This window comes from Myotis brandtii, unplaced genomic scaffold (genome assembly GCF_000412655.1).
Source record: "Myotis brandtii unplaced genomic scaffold, ASM41265v1 scaffold416, whole genome shotgun sequence".
NCBI classification, from domain to species: domain Eukaryota; kingdom Metazoa; phylum Chordata; class Mammalia; order Chiroptera; family Vespertilionidae; genus Myotis; species Myotis brandtii.
In genome coordinates, this window is record NW_005365989.1 from 1,732,323 (window position 1) to 1,745,358 (window position 13,036).

General features: G+C 35.4%; 1 protein-coding gene across 6 annotated transcripts in view; it reads left to right on the plus strand.

The window, feature by feature from the left end:
- WDR7 (WD repeat domain 7) overlaps window positions 1–13,036 on the plus strand; it is a 302,241-nt gene that overhangs the window by 168,697 nt on the left and 120,508 nt on the right. The gene's annotated exons all lie outside the window — the stretch shown is intronic.

The window sequence follows — 13,036 nt, forward strand, 5'->3', positions numbered from 1 at the left end:
TAGGTGTGGGTTAATAATGAGTATTTCCTTAAGAGTTTGAAGTTATGGTTTGTCTTATCAATGGCTTTTAGCAGAAATGTTTAGTCTACTTTTGCTTATAGGCTCTTTTCTTTTTCAAAGTTTTGCTTTCTTGATCATCCATTAATGTGATTAGTAATTAAAAGTCAAAGTTGTCTTTGACCTTTTTAGTTCTCCTTTAAATTTCTTTACTTATTTTTTATTTCTTTCTAATTTTATTCCTTAAATTTAAAAATATTTTTCTTTTAAATTTCTTTACTTATTCAGTTCTTAGGAACTGTACCATATGTTAACCTACATCAAGTTTTAATAACAAGGTGTTTTTAAGAAAGATAAAATCTTATGTATTTCTGCTAATTGTGTACTGGGTTATTACAATCCTTATATAAAACTTTGGGTAGGGCTTACCCACCACAGCTTTTCCTAGATGTGTTATCACTTCAAAAGCCTTGCCATTAATTTCCAACATATTTGTTGCCCTGACTCTGCTCCATTATTTCTACTTAACACGTCACTTATAGTGAAGAAAGCAGAAGTGCAGCAAGGTGATCATTTTTCTTTTTTTCTACTATACACATGCATTTTATTTTATATTTCAGTAAAATTATATGCTGCTTTGTTGCTGTTGTTTCTACACCATAGTGGCTAGACAACTATATACTTTACAAAGTGTTCATTCTCCACCTATATTTCTAGTACCCTGCTGGCACCACACATAGTTATTACAGTATTATTGACTGTATCCTCTATGCTGTACTTTACATCCCTGTGACTATTTTGTAACTCCCAATCTGTACTTCCTAATGCCTTCAAGGTGATCATTTTTTCAAAATGAGAGAAAAATTCAAGCAAGAAATCCCTTAAAGTTTCTAATTTATTGCAGACAAACCTTTAAAAGATAAGTTTTAGTTGCATGTCATTTTTTATTATTGTAACCAAATGTAATTCAGAAAAATGAATAGTACAAAGACTCGTCTGAATGAACAGATGTACTTGTTAACTTCTCATAGGTAGAACAAGGCAGTAATCACTTTTCATCTTGTTTTATGCCACTGGGGTGATAGAGATAATTACGTAGGTGAAAACATTTTTTAGGCGACTACAAGAAATGATTTGTCATTTTGTGAATAAAAATGACTTCAGATGGCACTGTGTTGTAATGCACAGGTATAAAATACTCATAGAAGGTGTTCTAACAGTCTACCAAATGTTAAGTCTCATGTGTTCCATTTGATCTTTTAACAAAACATGTCCTCATGTCTTGTTTAGTATTTTTATTTTAAGTAAATCTCAATGTACAAGTTGTCTTTTCCTGAACATTAACTCTATGAAAAAAGATTATAAGAATGATTTGCTATGCTTTCAAACTTATATAATGTTACAAGCCACTAAGCACTATTTTTGAAATATTTCTTTTTTCCTGAAAAAGCTTATAATGGTCTTCCTAATGTTACAGTTTGTGGTTTTTAAAACTTGACATGTATCTCAGATTTGAACATTAGTCTTGACAATTATGAACTACAAGATTTCCAATTAAGAGATGTCTTAGATATCTGGAATTTTTAAATCTCAAATTGCTGCCAAGCTGAGAATGTTTGCATTGAAAATAAAGTAAAAGGGAAAAAATGAACTCGTTTATGTTCAGGTAGAGAATAAGGGGAAGAATAAGATAATACAGATTGTAGAAAAATAGGCATAGAACTTGTCTGTGTGAAGAATAAGAAATTGTTACAAGAATTACTTGATAAATCTACAAGTTGCTCTCAAAAGTTTAAGATTTCTTATTATCAAATAATTGACATAACCAAGATAGTGATATTAAATTTCCTTGAAAAAAGAAAATCATTTTGTAATGTTCATTTATTTTCCTCTTATTCAATTGTGTGGAAAAGGGATTTAATATGTTTTGTCAAATGCATACACACATAAGACATACATGTTCAAGAAGCATTCTTTTGTAAATGGCTTAATCAGCAACAGTAGAAAGATATATGCATTTGCAGAACCTGTTGTGTTCCAGCAGGGGGCTATAGAGCATACATACAAATTAATGGCATGTTTGTTTACTTCCGTTTCCTCGTGGGGGTAATGGTGCAGCAACAACAAAAATAGCAAAACCTCAGAGATTTGGGGAGCAACTTCCATATATGCTCAGTCAGTAGGTGTGAGGAAAACACCGCAGATGTGTCACACGGCAACTGTGCAGTGGAGGAAGTGCCTACGCTGGTGACAGGGAATACTGAAAGTACTCACACACACACTAGCTTTGGTAATGATGTGAAAGTTTGGAAAGAAATCTTGAAGTGCCCAATTATTGTCATATTTAGGCAATTCATCTTTTCTTTTCTCCTAAGGAGGGCAGAAGGACATTCAGAAAACTTGCATGTTTTATTTCTTTGGGGTGGACAGGTAGAAATTTACACAGCGGCCATATAACCATCTGCAATTTTAAATTGTTTCCATATCAACATTTGCCATATTTTGTAGAAATTGCAGGATATGCAGTGCTCTAAATTGTGACAATGGTGAAAATAATATGTAACATTCCTATAAAAACACTTGGCTGAAGAGGAGGGACTTAATTATATGCATTTACAATGGCAGAGACCCATGGAGTCCTCTGATGAACTTAGGAAACCCAGATTTACCTCCAAGGAAATTGAGGTCCTTGAGCCTTTTTTACACACCAAGCTGTGCTTTTTTTGTGTCCCATTTAACAAAGTTATCTTTGAAGTATTTGACTGAGAACTGGGATAAATTGGATAACTGAAATTTAATTAGTAGACTACTATACTCTTTTAAAACCAAATTGTTTTGAAAATTAATATTTGAAGAATTTTGCTTATTTTTAAGTATAACAAAGCTTATTTAGAAAAGTACCACTCCATATCTGGTAAAATTTGACATTTTTATAACATTGTACTTTATCACTTCTAAGCAACCCTAATAATAAATAGCAAGTGGGTATGGAAAATGTTCCAGCCAAACATATGTGGAAACAATTTATGTCGTGAAAATTCCACAGAAGGCCAACATTGTTTTCATTGTGATTTTAAAACATAGATAACACATTTTACAATCTCAAAAATATAGTTCTAGCTCAGTTATTCTGATTAAAGTAAACATCTAAGAACAATTAGAATTGCAACTCATTTTGAAGACCTAGTTTCTTTTAGATACTTCTGTTTATGTTGAGAAATATATTTTTAATTGACATATTTCACTGCCATGTACTACTTTAAACTTATCTTTACTTAATATACAATCATAAATGTTTTTATAATTAGTATTTGCCTATAATGCCACATCCCATTTAAAATGTCTTTGGGGCTGAGAAAGTGAAATAGATAAAAATGAAAATTTGGAAGAATATTTTACTAGTTTGAAAATAGAAATCTTTTGTAGTTTTATTGACTAACATTTATAGAACTTTGAATGATATATATGCTTAAGACTATTCTAATTGTATGCAGGCATTATGAATAGGAAATCATATTTAATCCCAAAACGTCTCTTGTTCTAAAATTGCCAATGTTAACAAACTTCACTTTGCTAAATTTACTTTTGTTCTTTAATAATTAATCAAACCTAATATTACCAAATATACTTTATCGCAAATAAAGCAGTTGTAAAGAACCACAATAGAAATTATTTTCTAGCCTAATCCAAATTATTATTTTAAATGGTCTCTACCTGCTGCCCTTTAGTTTTCTGCTGTGAGATCTTGCAACTTACTTTTTCCGATCATTCAGAGTCTCACAGTTATTTATTCATATATAAAACATATGCCTTATTAAATACAAATTGTAATTTTTGCTCTGCATAGTAAAAGCAGTTTATTTTTCTATACATATAATTCCAAAAACACATTATTAAATAATGAAAGAACAAAGAAAAACATTTACATTTTATTTACTGTGAATAAATAAAATGCAGAAAAACATTTCTGAATGTCCAAAGTGATGTTTTAGTGAATATCAAAGTTTATATCAAATTCAGAAAATATTTATATCTTTGAGAATGTTACTTGGAGTATCACATGCCAGAAATTTCTGGCATAAAATTGGTATCCTAAAACCAATCTGAATGTAATATTTTTGTTTAAGAAAACCCTAGTGATATATTTATTATTTAGTTTTAAATACTTTAAGTATAGTTATAATCTTTACGTGAATGTGATTAAATTACCACATCATTTTATTAATTTTTACTAAAACTTTAAATATTATAACATATGTCAACTATAAAAAGCATTATGATACTCAATCCTAAACAAAGAATTAAAAATTTTAAGAACAATTTTTCCGGGTCAAATCACACAGTTCTTAAAGTATATTCTCAGAATAGAAAATTGGGTGGTTTCTTCTTATCTGAGGTTTTAATACCTAATACAATAACAGAGCTTCATCAATATATGGCTAATAGCAGATGTAAAGTATGTGCTGGTAGTCCATCTCTCATAAAACTGCCTTTAGCTTTAATTCAAATCCATTGATTTCTACTCCAGTTAAAACTGAAGAACTTAATATGTCTTTTAATCCCTTTATTGTAAGCTAGGATAAAATTAATTTTACCCTGGAACTGCACAAAGCCAATTAACATGATCTTTAGAGTTATTTAGTAAAGTGCTTCAAATTGTTAAATTTATCTTGACCTCTTGGTTGCACTCTCTGACTGCTTTTTAAATGAAGTAATCAATATCTCACAGCCCTTTAAATAGCTTAAACTTCTCAAATATTTTACCTGTGTTCTAGTTAAGCTGTAAGTGAAGTGTTTACTCCTGGTCATGTAAATCTAGAGTCAATTATGCTAAATCTAAAGACAATTAGGTACTTTTGAGGAACACAGCATGAATTAAATGGTTGTTTTAATAAAATCAAAGGCTCAAATTTTGTATAAAGTAACTCAGTAATGAGTAAACCTATTTCCTACACAGAACAAGTATTCTCTTGGCAACTTAAAACGTAGAGCATTTATGTCCTTTTCGTTGCGCGGAGCTTCTGTTTTCCACACCGGGCTAGTTGAAGGCATTAATTTTCCTACTGTGATGGGGTGATCAACCGTCCTGTCAAGAAAATGGATCTCCATGTCACCCTTTAGCATGATTAAATGGAGGCCTGTCTCTGTGAAAAAATACCAAAATTTCATGAGACAAATGGAACTGTAGAAAGCTCTGCTTTTCCAGAATGGTTTTGTTTTTAATATCTCAAAATGTCCCATTTGGTTGTCAGTTTATTTATAGGAAAACATTGCAGCTAGTTGCATATGTCTTATATTATTTCAGAGAAAACACAGGCACAACCCAATGATTTAAAATATTTCCAAATCTGAAAACTCAAAGAATCAGAGACTGCTGTGTATTGTCAGAAAAAAAAGTAGGGATGGGCATCTGTACCTTATACACACTTATCAGTCTGTGTCTCTTTTAGGGGGACCTCTCCTTGCTCTTACTTCCTCTACTTGTTAACAAAGAACTATCATCTTTTCAGATCTGAGTTCTGATAAAAATTACATCCCGTAGAGTTGCAGCCTCAGTAGTGTTCATAGCTAGTTGGACAGTGTTCTCAGGAGCCTGTGCACATGCCAAACTTTAAATTACACTAAGTGATGTACTTGACAGCTAATTAAGATTTCATATTTTGGCCACTTAGCAGAGGGCACCTGTTATGGCTCTTTCTATGAGCTTAAGGATACAATTTACAAATGGCTGTCTTAAAGCACGTTATTAAAACTTCCCTACAGTCTTCATTCTTTCCTGAGGAGTGGGAGTGAGGACAAGATTGAGGTAATTAAACAAAAGGAACCTAGAGAAGGTGGAGGGTCAGGGTGGAGGCGGAGCTCTCCAAATGCCCCTGTTGTTTAATTTCCTACTGGAAGCAGCCCCTGTGCGCTCTGTGCCCCTCCCCCTTCCAGCAGTGGCCGTTGCGGAGGCTGACCGGCTGGGGTCAATGCCTTGCCTATTGATCAGTATCCCTGCAGTCCCTGCTCCGGCAGCTGCTTCATTGGCTTCTTTGAGGGCCTGCTTCAGTACATTAGAATAGAAATCCATAACCAGAGCTGTGCTCATCCAAGCAGGGGAAGAAACTAAATTAAATGGTATAAAACAATCTTGGATCAGGAGTTTGTGCCAATTCATCTTGATCTAAGATGTCACACCGGGCTCTCTGTCTGAGCACCTGGGCTAGAGGCAGCCATAGTGAAAATAGATGGAGCTGCGATCATTCATTTGTCAGCTAAGGAGCAAGGCAGCGGTTAGCAATTCCCTTCTGCAGAGGTCAGCTGACAGAACAATCAGTGCAACTGCAGAATAGAGCTTTCCTTTGAACTATTGTTATGGAGCATGCTCTTGCTGAGGCCTGGGGGAGGGGAGCCTCGCTTGCTTCCTGTTTCAAAAATACTATGTAAAGAGTAAAATATATACTACACGAATCTAGATGCAGCTGCACAGAGCTCTTACCCCCTGTGTCTGTTCTTGTACATAAATAAAGTTGGTTTGAAATGCATGTACTGAGGTATAGATTATCAAACTGTTAAGTATCACTTTGCCTAGAATTAGGGGCCATTTTCATCCTTCTAAACACACAGGCAGTGATTATTGATTTTTTTTTCCTTCTTGGTATCGTTAAGCTTTTAGGATATTCCCCCTCTTTAGTAACTATCACAAATCAGTGTCATACTTTGAATCTATAATCACACATACATACTTGTACTTTCGCTAACATTTCTTGTCTTTAAAAACTAGAAAAAAAATCCACGAAGAAACAGAAATGCATACTATGATACCAGATTAGAAGCTATTTCTTATGTTACTTAAATATTTTATTTTATCTTATTTTATTTTGTCGAATTTATTGGTGTGACATTGGTTAATAAAACTTTGGTTACACTAAAATGCTTAATTGAAGCTTTTTATAAGAGATGTTGTTACAAAATATGACTTAAACCTTGGAAGTCATAATTTTATAAAATTGGAGAAATCATTATGAAGCAGCCTGCATGTGATTTGAAATATACTATACAAACTTAAATTAGAAAAATGAGTAATAACTAACATCTTAAAGGAAATATTTTAAAAGATGAATCTATTCTCTGTGAGCTCATTTTAGATTTTTGTCTTTCTATATACTGCTTAAAAACAAATGTCAAATGTCCAGGACTAACTTTTTTTAAACAATAAAGTGTGACATGCAGAAGCTAAGAAACTATAGCTGCAACAACAACAAATCTTTTTGAAAAAGTACTCAATTACACCAAACTTTTCTTGGAATCCAAATAAACAGTAACTATTCTTTGATATTATCATCTTAGTTTTAAAGATAATCCACCCCCCATTTTCCCCTTAAATACTTTAATACTGCTTTCTTATTCAATTTTTCCTTTCCACCTACTAAATTCTTTTTAAAAAAATATATTTTTATTGATTTCAGAGAGGATGGGAGAGGAAGAGAGAGATGGAAACATCAAACATGAGAGAGAATCGTTTACCGGCTGCCTACTGCACACCCCCTACTGGGGATCGAGCCCACAACCCAGGCATGTGCCTTTGATAGGAATTGAACCCGGGACCCATTAGTTTGCAGGCTGACACTCTATCCACTGAGCTAAACCAGCTAAGGCCCACTGCCTAAATTCTTTATAATATCCTACCATTTCCACTTCTTAGGCTCATGTAGCTCATCTTGCCCACATTTTACTCAGCCTTTCAGCACAGGTAAATTCATGAAATTTCAAGTGTATTCTTAAAAGCTTTGTGCTCAAGGTGTTTTTTTTAAATTCAAGTTTGCCCACCCCTGCTCTATCCACTGAGCTAAACCAGCTAAGGCCCACTGCCTAAATTCTTTATAATATCCTACCATTTCCACTTCTTAGGCTCATGTAGCTCATCTTGCCCACATTTTACTCAGCCTTTCAGCACAGGTAAATTCATGAAATTTCAAGTGTATTCTTAAAAGCTTTGTGCTCAAGGTCGAGCCAAACCGGCTTCGGCTTCAGGTGTATTCTTAAAAGCTTTGTGCTCAAGGTGTTTTTTTAAATTCAGCTTTTGGAGAACCCATATCTAACTTTCTGGCAAGGATTTTGTTTTGTGCTACTTTCGTTTTAGTAAATTGGGATTTTTTAAAGGATTCAGGGCAGGATATCTGAAATCCTTTGGCAGTGTTACCATTAACTGCCCAGACCTCACCGTGAATCTTGAAGCTGTTCACTTCTCTGTATCTCCTGTTTTACATCCCAACACCAAACAACCTTAATCTCTCCCTTTGATTTGTACAGTACCTTCCTAATTGACCACTTCAGTTCCAGCATTCTTCATACGGTCTCAGAATGGTTTTCTAAAACCCTAAATCTGATTAGGTTACTGTGTGGTTTAAACCCTATCTTGATTATCTCCCCATTGCTGCTGGTGGAAATCATGCTCTTCCTCAGAGTCAGACCCACGTGTTGGTGGGGTGGGGGTGGGGTTGTGGCGTGGTAAGGTTAGAAGGCTGCCCCTGGGTGCCCAATGTCTCATTTCCATCCATCCCATCATGGAAAAAGTCCAGCTTCACCTTCATCAAGGCCAGTGTCCAAAGGGTCTGTGCCATTGGTCTGGCATCAGCAGTCTCGGTCCCTGTCTAGGTACCGCTGTTCCTGGCTGAAATGCATTGCTGTGCTGCTGTACCCAGGTTCCCGCTTGGAGCCGGTGTTTAGAGTCCAGGCAGCGCCTGCCTGCAGCTCTTAGGGCTACATGGTTACTATGGAGAGAGACCATGGGAATAAACTGGGCTAGTGGGTGTTACTGTGCAAGAGAGAGAAGGGCTTTGTCTTGGTTAGGCTCAGGTTATATTATCTCGGGCTTGGGAAAGATCAAGCGCCCTTTTTCAAACTAACCAATCAACTTCCCAAGCTTTCATGGACTTCTGTTGGGCCTACCCCTAACCATTCATTTCCCAGGCTAGACTGACAGGCCTCTATGGTTAGCATGTTGGCTCCTACTGCACGTGTGTGTATCTTCCCTGTTAGTGTTCCATCCTTTTCCCCAGTGATCTGCAGGGAACAGTCCAGTGATTCCCCTGGGAGTGTGTGAAGTTGTTAACTTACTGGTGAAGCAAACAGGTGTATGCTCTCTAGCTGATTATGCTTAATAATGTCTGATTTCCTTTGCGCTCTTCCTTTATTAATATCTGGCTATGCTAACACATATCCCCCCAAGACTCTTGGGCCTTGTAATCTTACAAGGTAAATGGATGAAGGCCTCATCTTTTGTACTTTCTTCTTGCTGTCAAGGGATGTGGTCCTGCCTTATCCTCTGGCCCAGAGATTCTTCCTACCTGCCAGAGAAAGAGAGGAGCAAAAGGAAGGGGAATCTTCACATGAGGGCGGGGGGCTTTGCAAAATCCAGGTCAGTCTGATGCTGTCCTAGGGAGGAGTCATATGCTATGTCTGGAGGATGGCACTCCTGGACAAGTTGGCATCCTTCTTGTATTCTAAAGGTGACAAATTTGAGAAAAACTAGCTACCTACGCTAACACCATTGTTCAAAGGATAAAAATTTAAATGTGAATATGACCAATAGAGCCATCTATGACCTGGCCCTTTCCTGACTCTCACCTCATTTTCTACCATTCTCCTCTTCACTCATAAAGTTCCAGCCCAATTGCCTATCCTTGAAATAGAAATGTTCAGATTTCTTCTTGCTTTAGGTTCTTAAACATACTGTTCTCTCAGTCTGTAAAGTTCTCATTGATTTTGTAACCTTTACATTTCTAATTTCTGTTTAATAGCCTTTAAGGTAATTAGGGACAAAGACCTTGCTTTTCTCATCTTAATTCATATTAACTCATTAATTCATATTAGTATAATGCCATGTACTCTAGATATTCCATTTTATATGCTGAATGAATCACTAACTGATGGAATGAATGACCTTCTTCCACCACTGGCACATACTATTTTCTACTTGATCATTGCAAGAGTTGTTTTCTGGTTCCACTTGTCTTGTTTTCCCTCACTATCTACCTTCCATACTGCTACTATCATGACCTCTCCAACAATAAATGAACCTGATGTCACCACCCTCTACAGAATTGTTCAGTGGCCTTCCATTAATCAAAGGTTAAAAGTCTTTAGCTTGCTGTACAAAGGCCTCTCATGGTTTGCTGCCTCTGTAGCCTCCTTTCCCCCGTTGTTATTCAGCTGCCTTACCTTCAGCTGAAGTATAGAATGACAAAGCAAAAGAACATGAGAAAAAATAAAATAAAACAAAACATCTAAAAGTATTCAGAGGCCCGTGCAGCTAATTTCTTGGTTGGTATACGGAACTCTGAGGGCCCCCCTCCCCCCTTTTTTGTCTTGATGTAATTAATGTATAGAGCAAGGTACTGAAAGAGGCCAGAAAAACTGGATGGATTAATATTAGAAGGAGCAGAAAGGTGAACTCCAATCAAGCTGGTTCCAGAAGTTCACTTTTAAAATCCCTCTGTACCAAATATATAGCTATGATGGATAAAATACACAAATAGAAAACCAAAGAGGCATAACCAGACCCAGGAAAGATAGATATCTCTGTGGACAGGTAATGGAATAGAAATGCAATCATTTGGGCTGAAACCATTAGCTGCTTTTCAGAAGCAGGCTTTGGCTCCTATGAGCAGAGAGGACTTAAAATATATCATGAATAAAGCTTAAAGCCAGGATCTAGGCTATGGCTTCCTTAGTTCCTGGAAGGACATTGAAAGGATATGAGTACATTGTTACTTGGTTAAAATGGAGGTTGTATTATTAAAGGAGAAAAGGAAAATGGATATTAACTATGTGACTGGCAGTGTTTATCGTAACAGAAAATAATGAAAATAAGTGAGTTGTGGCCCTTGCCCGGAGGCTTGGTTGGTTGGAGCATTTTCCTGTGTACCAAAAAGGTTGTGGGTTCTATTCCAGGTCAGGGCACATACCTAGATTCTGGCTTTGATCTCATACAGGAGACTTGGGGTGCATACAAGAGACAACTGGTCAATGTTTCTCTCTCTCACAATGATCTCTCTCTCTCTCTCCTTCCCTCTCTCAAATCAATAAGAAAACAAAACAACAGAAAAACACAAAACACACAAAAAAGCATATCCTTGAGTGAAAATAAAAAATAAATAAATGAGTTGTCTTTAACCTAATTAAAACAAAGAAAAAGAGAGATTAGGGATGAAACCTAAAGAAAGTGGAAAAAATACCAGCAAAAATTAGTGAAATAGAAAGCAATGAAATAATAAGGTCAAAACCAACATGTGTTTTTTTTAAATCTGGTAAAGTATATATTTCTAGCAAAACTGATCAAGAAAGGCATGAAAAATAATATTAGATAAGGCACAAATAAACAATATTTAAAGTGATTATAGGAACTGATACAATTGAGTTTTTAAAATTATAGGGTAAATAATTTCACATCAATAAATATAACAACTTGGATGAAATAGATATTTTAAGAAGAAAGTGACTCAAGAAGAAAGAAAATTAAATAGTAAGTAAAATTGTAAGTTGTCAGAAGTGACTCAAGAAGAAAGAAAATTAAATAGTAAGTAACTATTATAAATAATGAATTTATAATAAAAATATGCCTTCACCTGGCTCCTCCTCACACCTCAACTTCATCCCCTGCCTTCCGACTCCAGAAGGGGAATGTAGGAATGTCCCGAGACAAGCTGCAAGAATCATTTAACTGTTTTCAAAGAACTGGGGAGAGAAAGTTACTTAACCCAGTTTTGGAGGCTTGTATTATATTGCCACTGAGACCCAACAAGAATAGTATATGAAAAGAAAATTACAGTCCAATCTCACCTGTGGACACAAATGTAAAAAAAAACTTGATTAGCAAATTTAGTTCAGGGTCTGTGTATTGATTGGCCTATTTATCTACCTACCTATCGATCAAGTCATATCTATCCATCCTTCCATCTTTCCATTCATCCTTCAGTCTATCCAGAGTTTACCCCGAGAATGCAAGCGTTCGAAGCCAGAAAATATACATTTCAGGTGACATTGATATGGTTATACAATAGATTAAAAAACATTTGATAAGGTCAGGATCATGGTGATGATCCTGGGACGTGAGGAAGGGGTAGTGAAGACACAATCCACAGTAGACTTTAGTTATATTCACATTAGTTCATTACATTTTAGTAAAATAAGATTGTGTGCAGATTATACTACATTATTTGTGTACATGTATATCATGATATTCTTTATTCTCTATGTAATTTAATGGATGCTGGTAATATCACATAATAAATACCAAACAAAAAAATAAAAGGTCAAGGCTAGGGTAGGACTGAGCAAAGGACTAAGCAAAGGCCCTCTACTGGGGATTGAGCCTGCAACCCAGGCATGTACCCTGACCAGGAATCTAATTGTGACTTGGTTCATGGGTGGAATTGGTTCAACCACTAAGCCACACTGGCCGGGCTATCGTTTGAGTCTTAAATTCATCATTTCTTCCTTTGTGAACAGGCTCGTCTTGTTTATATGCACTAGTGAGCTCTTGAGAACCTGGACTATTTATTTTTATGTCTCCAATTTCCTGGCCCAAAGTAGATGCTCAATAAATATTTGTTAAATTAGTGGGAAAATTTATAAATGAATTAATGAGCAATCTTTTGTAAAAAAAGAGTCATTGAGATAAAATTTATATTTCATAAAATCTATCCTTTTAAAACATAAAATTCAGTGATTCTTAGTATATTTGGAGTTGTGCAGATATAAACATAATATAATTTTATAACTTTTTATCACCTCAAAAACCTAGCACTCATTAGCTATCCTTAACCATTTCACTCCTGTCCCACCTCTAGGCAATCACTCATGTACTTACTGTCTTTATAGATTTGCCTATTCTGGACATTTTATGCAAATGGAATCATACAATTTGTGATTCTTTGTAAGGACCTTTTCCTTAGCATAATGTTTTCAAGGTCATCCACATTGCAGTGTGTATCAGTACTTGATTACTTTTTATTACTGAATAATATTTTATTGGATGGATATACCACATTTTGTT